The 10,000-nt window shown below is 34.9% G+C and overlaps 1 long non-coding RNA gene across 1 annotated transcript in view; it reads left to right on the top strand.

The window, feature by feature from the left end:
* The window catches only part of LOC137635201 (uncharacterized), a 34,817-nt gene extending 31,428 nt beyond the window's left edge, over positions 1–3,389 (top strand). The window contains exons 2-3 of the long non-coding RNA XR_011042610.1: positions 692–920; positions 3,317–3,389. This is a non-coding gene — a long non-coding RNA (uncharacterized lncRNA). The remainder of the gene's footprint in view (positions 1–691; positions 921–3,316) is intronic.
* The last annotated feature ends 6,611 nt before the right edge of the window (positions 3,390–10,000 follow it).

Genomic DNA, 10,000 nt, shown 5'->3' with positions numbered 1-10,000 from the left:
TCAAACTTGCAGCGAATGTTTTTATGTTCAACAGGCTGACACAAGTCTCTTTTTATAGTTGATATATACCAGACTTATCAGAAGATCTTATAATATATATTCATTACTCTCCATATAGTTTTCCATATTTCCTTTCCTTACTAGGCTATTTTCCCCGTTGGAACTTTTGGGCTTATAGCATCCTGCTTTTCCAACTAGAGTTGTATCTTAGTAATAATAATAACAATAATCTATTATGCAATGTTTTATGTCAAGGGAAACATGCCAGTCTGCATTAATGACTTGTTTCCAATGGTGAAGTATTGTGCATGTCTAGTGAGCTTATAAACTCTGGGAATCAGGGTGAGACACCCAATCAGTTTTTCCTACCCAGGTTGTAACTTATCTAATCAGAACACAAGTTTAGCAACGAGACAAATCAGGCAGCAGTGTGTCATGGCTGTGAAAGCTGGCTATCAGCACACTGCCAGGACAGGCACTACAGAAAATAGGGGGAGAGATTCTCTCCTCCTCCTTCCTGGGTTGACAAGGAGGGGAGGTTTTTGTTGTGGTAGCCTATGAACTGTACAATAATAATAATAATAATAATAATAATAATAATAATAATAATAATAATAATAATAATAATAGCGTTGAAATTGACTTTTATGCCTGAAAACAAAAGACTGTTAATCTGTTTTCCCGTTCCCAGATCTGATGGAGTGAGATCGCCAACCAGCTGTTAAGTGCAAGTGCACTTTTAACTATATTACAGTTTCCACTTCCCTTCTCTCATCTTGGTGTCCAACTTATCTTGGGTTTGCTCCCTGTCGCACGTGAGTTCTGACTGGCCTCCTAGGACCCTGGCTAAAGTAAAGCTACTCACAGGTCTGGTAACTGCCTGGCCCTCGTATACACCGACTTCCCTGTCGTTATAACAAGTAAGGTTGATTTTCCTTTTGGGTCATCTGATCATGATTTGATTTCATTAGTGGTAAAGACAGAACAACCTGTTCCTAATGTATATTTTAATTTAAGATTTATATAAAATCTCAGACTGGAATGACATATAAGTGATTTTTTTAACATAAATTGGTCACAATTGTATAGTAGTGTTGAGCCTATTTGGGCTATTTTCCCTGTCTGAGTTCTCGAGCTTATAGCCTTCTGCTTTCCCAACTAGGATTGTAGCTTAGCAAGTAATAATAATAATAATCCAGTCAACATAATCGGTAAGCGTAGCACTTTAGATGCGTTAAGGTACAGAGTGAAGGACAAACCATGTTTTAATGATGATTGTTGACGTGGTCATTTGGAGAGGCAGGAGGCCTATCATCTTTGGCAGGGTAACAGATCAGATTTGACTTTGAATAACTATACTCGGGTAAGAACTGATGTTCAGAGTTTATGCTTCAACTGAAAAGGAGTACAATTTAACTAGAAAAGACGCCCTTTCTGGTACAACACAGGAGCATAAGTGGTGGTCTACCCTTAAATCTGCACTCTTTGGTGTAGACGCAACAATTCCTCCTTTACTTAAAACAACTAGCTCAGTCACGCATTGTCCAAAGCAAAAGGTAACACTTTTGGCTGATGTATTTGACAGTAAACAGAGTAATGAGAAACTTGGTCTTCCGCATTCCTGTTTTCCTGAGGCTGAACTAACTAACTTGGCTCTTTGATCTCGTGAAATTAAAGCTCTCTTGAATGACCTTGATGCTTATGGAGGTGTAGACCCAAATGGTATTTTTCCTTTGCTTTTTGCCCATTTTCAGTCGCCCCCATTTTATCTAAAGTTTTTGAACGTCTTTTGGCAATTTATCTAGATATGAATGCTGAGATTGATCATCTGCTCCCTAGTCTGAAATTAGGCTTTGAGAGGCCTTGGAGCATGTGATGCCCTTATTATAATCTCCAATGCTGTACAGAAATCCCTTGATTGTGATAAGAGTGTTCATATGATTGGCATCAATTTTAGTGCTGCCTTAAACCTTATTAATCATGAGGCACTTCTTTTCAAATTTAAACAGTTGGGAGCGGGGTGTCTTTATTTACCATTATTATTGATTTCTTAAGTAATATATTGCAAAGAGTTGTTGTTGATGGGCACCATATTGAGTATAGGAATATATCCGGTGTTTCTCAGGGTAGTGTTCTTGGCCCATTACTTCTCGTACTCTATACAAATGTGGTTTCGCCTGGAACTCAAGTTTGTTGCAAGTATAGATGATAATGACTTTTTTCTTTTTTTTGGCTTCAATATAATCTCCTGAATATAGATCTTGGATTGCTGAATCTCTAGATAGAGAACTAGGTACAATTAGTATATGGTGCAAATTATGGGGCATGAAGTTGAACCCTAACAAAACTCTAGGTTTGATTGTAAGTAGGTCGAAGACTGTCATCTCAACATCCAGATTTCTGCATTGATAATGTTTTTTTTAACTAAATACGACTCTTTAAAGTTTGGGTGTGATACTTGTACCAACTTTACTTTTGAGAAACATTTTCAATCAGTTTTTCAATTGAACAATTAATAGCTTATTGAGTCTCTCTTAAAATTTTTTGATGATCAATCTATTCTGAAGAAGTGTTTTAATTCTTTCATTCTACCTTGTTTCGAATATTGTTCTCCTGTCTGGTCTTCATCTGCTGATTCTCGTCTTAATTTATTGTACAAGAACTGGCGGTTTATTGAATTTCTTATTCTTGATCTAGATATTAATCTCTGGCACAGTCGTTCAACTAGTTCTTTATGCATAATGTATAAAATTTTTCATAACTCTGACCAATCTTTGCATCTAGATCTTCCTGGACAGTACCATGCTGCTCGTAATACTAGATAGTATGCAGTTAATTCTAACAGTCTTGCCTTCTCCATCAAAAAGCTCAATAATACACAGTATTCTAGAAGTTTTATTCCTGCTGTGAACCAGATTGTGGAATGATTTTCTTAATTAACCAGTTGGATAGGTGGAACTTGAATAGTTCATTTATGAAATGTCTATTTTCATGTTGTTACTGTTCTTAAAATATCAATTTCTTTGTTTCTTTTCTTCACTGAACTATTTTTCCTTGTTGGAGCCCTTGGGCTTGAAGCACCTTGCTTTTACAACAAGGGTTGTATCTTAGCTATCAATAATAATAATAATAATAATAATAATAATAATAATAATAATAATAATAATGATAATAATAATAATAATAATAATAATAATAATAATAATAATAATAATAATAATAATAATAATAATAATAATGTTGTGTTGTATGTGCAATGTCTAAAATATAATTCAGCTAAAAGTATAAGAACTCTAATTCATTTACTTTCTTTCAGAATTACCTGTATGTTCCAAGTCTTCAAGAAGATACGTTAACAGTACTGGAGAGATTCTCTTCACTAATTACAGGTAAGGGGTTCATATGGAAATGTGACTGGTTAATTTCAGGTACCATTCACTCTTAGAGTATCATAAAATACATTAACACAAACCAAAATTTGTGAAATTCATTCTAATTATTCCAGTCTTCCCTCACCCAATGAGCTATCCTAAACATGTGCTTCTTTTCCCTTATAATTGCAAAAATCCTCTGATAATTATGACTAAGCCCTTTGTCATGGCAGTCATTGAGATCCTACTCAAAAATGGTGAAAGTCGTTTTTTCATACATTGTCTCAACTTGAACCTACCCATATGTTCATGTGTGTCATGCACAATTATAGACATTGTGATTGCACTATTCACAGAAAAATATGTATACATATACTTCTGTTAGATTTCACAGTTGTCTCTATCTTGAGCTTTTAATTTAATACTTCTTCATTCATCATCTACTTCGCGCTTCATAGACCTCAGCCATGTAGGTCTGGTCTTCCAACTCTTCTAGTGTCTTGTAAACCCCAGCTGAACGTTTGGTGAACTAATCTCACTTGGGGAGTGCGAAGAGTATGCCCAAATCATCTCCATATACTATCCCACAACGAACTAGCAAATCTCCTAATTTCTCCTAATGTACTTTTCCATTCAGAAATGGGAACACCATTACCATATACAAAAATGCAGACCTATTTTGGATTCTCCAAACAAACAAACAAAATTTATTTTTCATCTAATAATTTTGACATCTCATCCAAATCACTCGACTCATAATTACAATCATAATGTTACTTCTCTAGAATCTATTTGTAATGAGCACCACTCAAATACTGAGTGTATTCTCCAGTGTTTCAAATTAGATTAATCCTAAAACATCTCTCACCTCTCACTGTCCTTGTTTTAGTTAACTCTTGCCTTTGCTTAACACAATTTTCAGCCTTTTTTAAAAAAAAATCTAGATGCATACGCTGTCCCAAAAACACACACCTTCAGCAAACCACGCCAATTTTTGATACTTTCACTCTTACCTCTTCCAACTTCCCTAACGCTGCACTAAATCATATGCCCTTCAATTGATTAACAACGTTCTTTGAAAAGCAGCAATACATTAGTCAATCTAATTTTTAAACTATTGTGTGTTTTAGCTCTTATAAGGCAGTGGTTGATCTTTTTGTTACTGGCATTTGCTAATACGAACTAGATCTACTATAGTAAACACTTTCATCCCATGCATACTACTGTGTATAAGCCCTGATACATCACACATTAGAAACCTATATTTCACAGTAACCTCATTGACCTTTATAAAAGCCATACACATTTGCCATCTTTCATCCAGCTTCCACATAGGTACTATTGGACTATTCAGTGGACTCTCACTTGGCTCAATCTCTCTCTCGCAACATACAGCCAAAAGTGACTGGGGTTTCTGATATATAAGGGGATCCTGACTCAAAACTAGCTCACTCGTACACCAGGGACTTCTCCAAGTCCTCATCTCCATAACTCGGAGCTCTTGTTCTTTCCCACAGTATAAGAAGTTTTAGTATTCAATCTAATTTGGCCAAACAGTTTTTAGTATTCTCATTCTATTTGCTGAATTTCACCATTTATCACATAACCTGAAATATACCCTCCACAGCACACATCACTCCTTGCTTGTTTCCTACTTGTATGTACTTTCCCATATTTTCTTTTGCACATCCAATTTTATAAACATACTGCAGTCTCTCCAATAAATATGAACCCATCAAATAGATATGCTACTCTCTTTACCCTCAGGCACACTATTCTATCTTATTTCTCTTCTTCTTGTTTTGTTGTTTTTATAGTTTATATAGGAAATATTTATTTTGTTGCTGCTGCTGTTCTTCAAATATTTTATTTTCCTTGTTTCCTTTCTTCACTGGGCTATTTTACATGTTGGAGCCCCTGTGCTTAAAGCATCCTGCTTTTTCAACTAGGCTTGTAGTTAAGCAAGTAATAATAATAATAATAATAATAATAATAATAATAATAATAATAATAATAATAATAATAATAATAATAATCCACAAATAAACAATCGCAGACATCTGCATGCACCCAATTACAAAATACATTTACTTCTAGAAACATACCCATAAATTCTTTGGAAGCTGTGTACTCTACATATCCTTCTATATATTATTTCAAGGCTTCTAATCATTAGAGATATATATGGTTGGGGCTATTCATTTTCACGTGTTACACCTGCAATATTGGCTACAAACATTTCTATATGATTATATATACTGTATTCTATTTCATTTAAAATACAATTTATTTTCGTCATCCACAGATATACTTTTCAATAAAAAATATATCCCAATAGAAAAAATTATTTTTTTATCTCACACAACAGCAGAAGTGCATATCCTCAGGACCCATCACTGTGTGGGTCCTGCATATCCTCCATTTTTACAAATAATTTTACTACCTTCCAAACTACGATATGTCCCTGTCATTTTTTATACTTAAAAATTGTTTTACTCATCATATTCTACTTAAATTCTCCCACCAAGTTCCACATTAGCATTCTCCCGATGATAATGATATACCTATGTCCAAATATCTTATATGATTTATTTATTCAACAGTCATTGTATTGCTTTTACCTTTGGTAAGGGTAGAAGAGACTCTTTAGCTATGGTAAGCAGCTCTTCTAGGAGAAGGACACTCCAAAATCAAACCATTGTTTTCTAGTCTTGGGTAGTGCCATAGCCTCTGTATCATGTCTTTTCACCGTCTTGGGTTAGAGTTCTCTTGCTTGAGGGTACAATCGGACACACACTTCTCTGTTATTTCTCTTCCTCTTCTTTTGTTAAAATTTTTATAGTTTATATAGGAAATGTTTATTTTAATGTTATTGTTTTCGAAATATATTTTTCATTGTTTGCTTTCCTCACTGGGCTATTTTCCCTGTTTGAGCCCCTTGGCAAGCTGATTTTCCAACTAGGGTTGTAGCTTAGCAAGTAATAATAACTTTTTTCTTCCGAGGACCTTGGTTGACACGAGTGTGTTAGTATCCTATCTCCTTTCATCTTTCAGGTTCTGAAAGATATTTTCTTTTTAAATGCTGCTCTCTCTCTCTCTCTCTCTCTCTCTCTCTCTCTCTCTCTCTCTCTCTCTCTCTCTCTCTCTCTCTCTCTCTCTCTCTCAATGTGGCAATTTCTTTCCATACAAAATAGCAAATACTTGGAATAGACTATCAGCAGATGTAAACAATAACACTTAGGTAAACCAGTTCAAGAATAAGTTAGACAAATCCATAAGAGTTCTCTAAATGCTTAAACTTAATCGCTCTACCAAAGAGCATGTGGAGTCTTCGCGGATGGACTAAAAAGTCCTTGAGACATCCAAAATCCGTGTAACTCAATCTCTCTCTGTTCTGCATATTAACAGGGGAGCAAGAGGGCATTAAATGGATACCTTGTGCTGTCAAAGTTTGGTGTCATTTTTTGTATACTTGGGTCCTTATAGAATGCATTTTGCTTGGTCAAGCTTCTGTGAATTTCGTAGAAACGTCTACATAGGGATAGTTTTGAGATGACCCACAAGCTAATTTTTTGCCAGTTTTGTTGCAATAGAAAATAAGGGATATCATTGTTTTTCAAGGAATTTGTCTAACCATACAGTTTAAGCTGTTATCGTAATGCTAATGAAAGATAGAAGAATTATTTTTATTTTCTTTAGATATCCATTACATTACATTTCAGCATCTACGGTACTTGCCAAAGACTACATTATCAGGTGTATATAGAGTCGGTTTTCGAAAATATTGTTGTAATATTTCTGTTATATAGTAATAGTACATAAAATGTACTAGTATTTCCTGTTACATAATTTGTACATCCTTCCGAAGGACATATTTAAAGTATCAATTTGACTTACTATATAAGACTTCACTGTTCTCTTAAACATAAAATGAAGTTGAAATATGCACATTTGTGTCGTAAGGCAATCAAAAGATTTGTTTTAAGCTTAGACTTTTGTAGAAATTTTTATATTTTGCTTCAACAAACCACAAAAAAACATTTTTTATACTAATAGTAAGAACTTTTACATTGCATTTCATTGTCGATTTCTTACGAATTTTTTAAATATATAAAAAGCAATGTTTGGTATTAGCAAGAATCAGCTTTGTCTGTATATAACCCTTGAAAAAGTTGGTGCCTTTCTTTGACAGTGACAGCCAAGAAAAGGAACATTTTTATTCTTGCTGCAGACGCAAATCTCCGCACGCTGAGTTTTGCACATGCACCTTAAACGTATTCCCAGATTAGCTGTGATACTGGAGTCAGTGTTGCAGAGATATTTAGCAGAGAACAGCCACATGATGTGAAGTCAACCATTTTAGTTTTGCTATACGTGAGGACTTGCTTATGATTGTTGCAATAGCTGAATTTTGAGTGTGTTGTAGAAGAGCATCTTCTGCTTGTAGAAGGCTTTAATAGTCTGGATTTAGCTATTAGTATTTTGTCTCTGCAATTCAACCAATGATAGTTCAGTGCTACCTGATGCATGCACTACTAAGGACAGGCAAGATTGCATCAGTTCGGCACTGATAATCTGCAACTGCATATCTTTAGCAAATAATTTCAGGGGATTAAAAAGCATCTGCTCTAGACATAGCCAAAACTTTTTGCCAAGTCAGTAGAACAATATCATCATCTTTACCTGGAAATGCATAAAAGAATGGTAACAAGTTGCATTTGTCCTTATCTAATTAAATGAATGTATCATGGCTACGGATAAATGTCTCAAGATCTGCTAAAACTCATAGATTGGTCAAGGAAGTTGATATTGCTCTGTAACAGATTACCAGAATGATAACATCTATGTCACTGGAAGGAATGACAATACGATTTGCACCTAATTCTTCGGCACTGTAAATTGTATGGAGGATGGTTCGATTGCCAGCTTCCGTGCGAGTTGGTCCATGTGTGGTGATGTCTCTCTCACTTCTTTTCTTAAAAAATATTATTTTTTACTTCTCTGTAATGAAGTGGCTAGTAGAGATGAACTGGACAACACGAAATCCCTGAAGGTAGGCACTGAAAGGTGATTCTGGATATTATATAGCTCCTGTAATCCTGATTTTTTTTTTGCCTTGTCTTTTCAATTACACTTAGACTGGGAAGTTGATCATATTTAGCAGAGCAAGAGTGAATATATAATGTTCATTGGGACATCTCGAAGAAGGATGTATCTGTAGCGTTGTTCTAAGTCTTTTTTTTTTTTTGGGGGGGGGGGGTGAAATAGCCACCTGTGGGTTGCATATATGGCATCAACAATGACAGAAGTATTGAATGTTACCTTAGGTAATGTATCTAGACATTTTATGCAAGTGTCTTCCAATACTCTCATTCTGCCCTCAGTCAAATAAGGAGGATTTGAATTTCAGTACAGTCATATTCTTCAGCAGTTATCACCCGAGAAACTATCTGAAGCAGATATGTTTCTGAAAACTTCTTAATTTTTTCTTTCTTAAAAGTCTTTCTCACAGTTGTTTACCTTCACTTTCAAGGAGGCAAGTATTTAGGCTTTTCCTCCAATAAATTTGACTTGATTCAAGTCACTGAGGTTCTTTGGAAGCACAAACACTATATGATATGCAAACCAATCTTTCTACTGTGAGCTTTTGGAATAGGTTGACCATTTCTGTGATGGTCACTTGAAGATAACCCTGTGCTGTCTGCTAATCCTTGAGACGATGACCGATCCAAATTCATGATTTTTGGGTGGTGTCTCAATACTAGTGTTCATATGAAGCACTCTCTTCAACTTAACAATATTTTCAGCAAACATGGGTTTTGTGGAAAGCCATTTCATTTGGGTTTTTAGTGTCAACGTGATCCCCCAAGTATACATGGCTTTGGTTCACTTCAGTATTGTATTTCTGTTCAAGAACCATACAGTCTTGCCAGTCCTTCACTTCAGTGTTGTATTTCTGTTCAAGAACCATACAGTCTTGCGTGTCCTTAGTAGTTTGTGTATCAGATGGCACTGAATAATCTTTGATGTAGTTGCTGGTGTAAATCAGGACTGTTGCTCAGTCTTCCACCAGCAGAGGATGTTCTTCTAAAATATATTAAACGTTCCGCTATTGCAACGACCATGATAAAGTTCTCATACTTGACTTAACACAAAAGTTATTGACAACATTAAATGGCTAATCTCTGGAGGAAAAAAAAAAAACCTGACTCCAGTTTACATGAGAAAAAGTTAACTCCGTATAAATTGAATGTGCTAAAAACAATGTACTTGGAATTGTCTGCAGCAAGAATAATATTTCTTTTTCTTAGCTGTCATTGTCAATGGAAAGCACCATTTTGCTCAAGCGAAATATACTTGATCGTTGATACTGACAAATATTAAGCACTGACTTTTTTTTATATCTCAAAAGTCCATAAGGAAAATGCAAGGAAATACAATTATATTGATATTTTCTGCTATAAAGCTAAATATTAAGATTTGTATAAAATGCAAATCTATTTCCATGACACACTGTGCAATATCTTATTTAAATTATTATGTTAGGATAATGAAGTCATATATGAAATATCAAATTTGCAATGATACACCTTCCTAGCAATTATGTCACTATTTCTTGTGTGGTGAAT

The sequence above is a fragment of the Palaemon carinicauda genome, unplaced genomic scaffold, assembly GCF_036898095.1.
Source record: "Palaemon carinicauda isolate YSFRI2023 unplaced genomic scaffold, ASM3689809v2 scaffold1008, whole genome shotgun sequence".
Classification (NCBI taxonomy): domain Eukaryota; kingdom Metazoa; phylum Arthropoda; class Malacostraca; order Decapoda; family Palaemonidae; genus Palaemon; species Palaemon carinicauda.
This window is presented reverse-complemented; position numbering and strand designations above follow the sequence as displayed.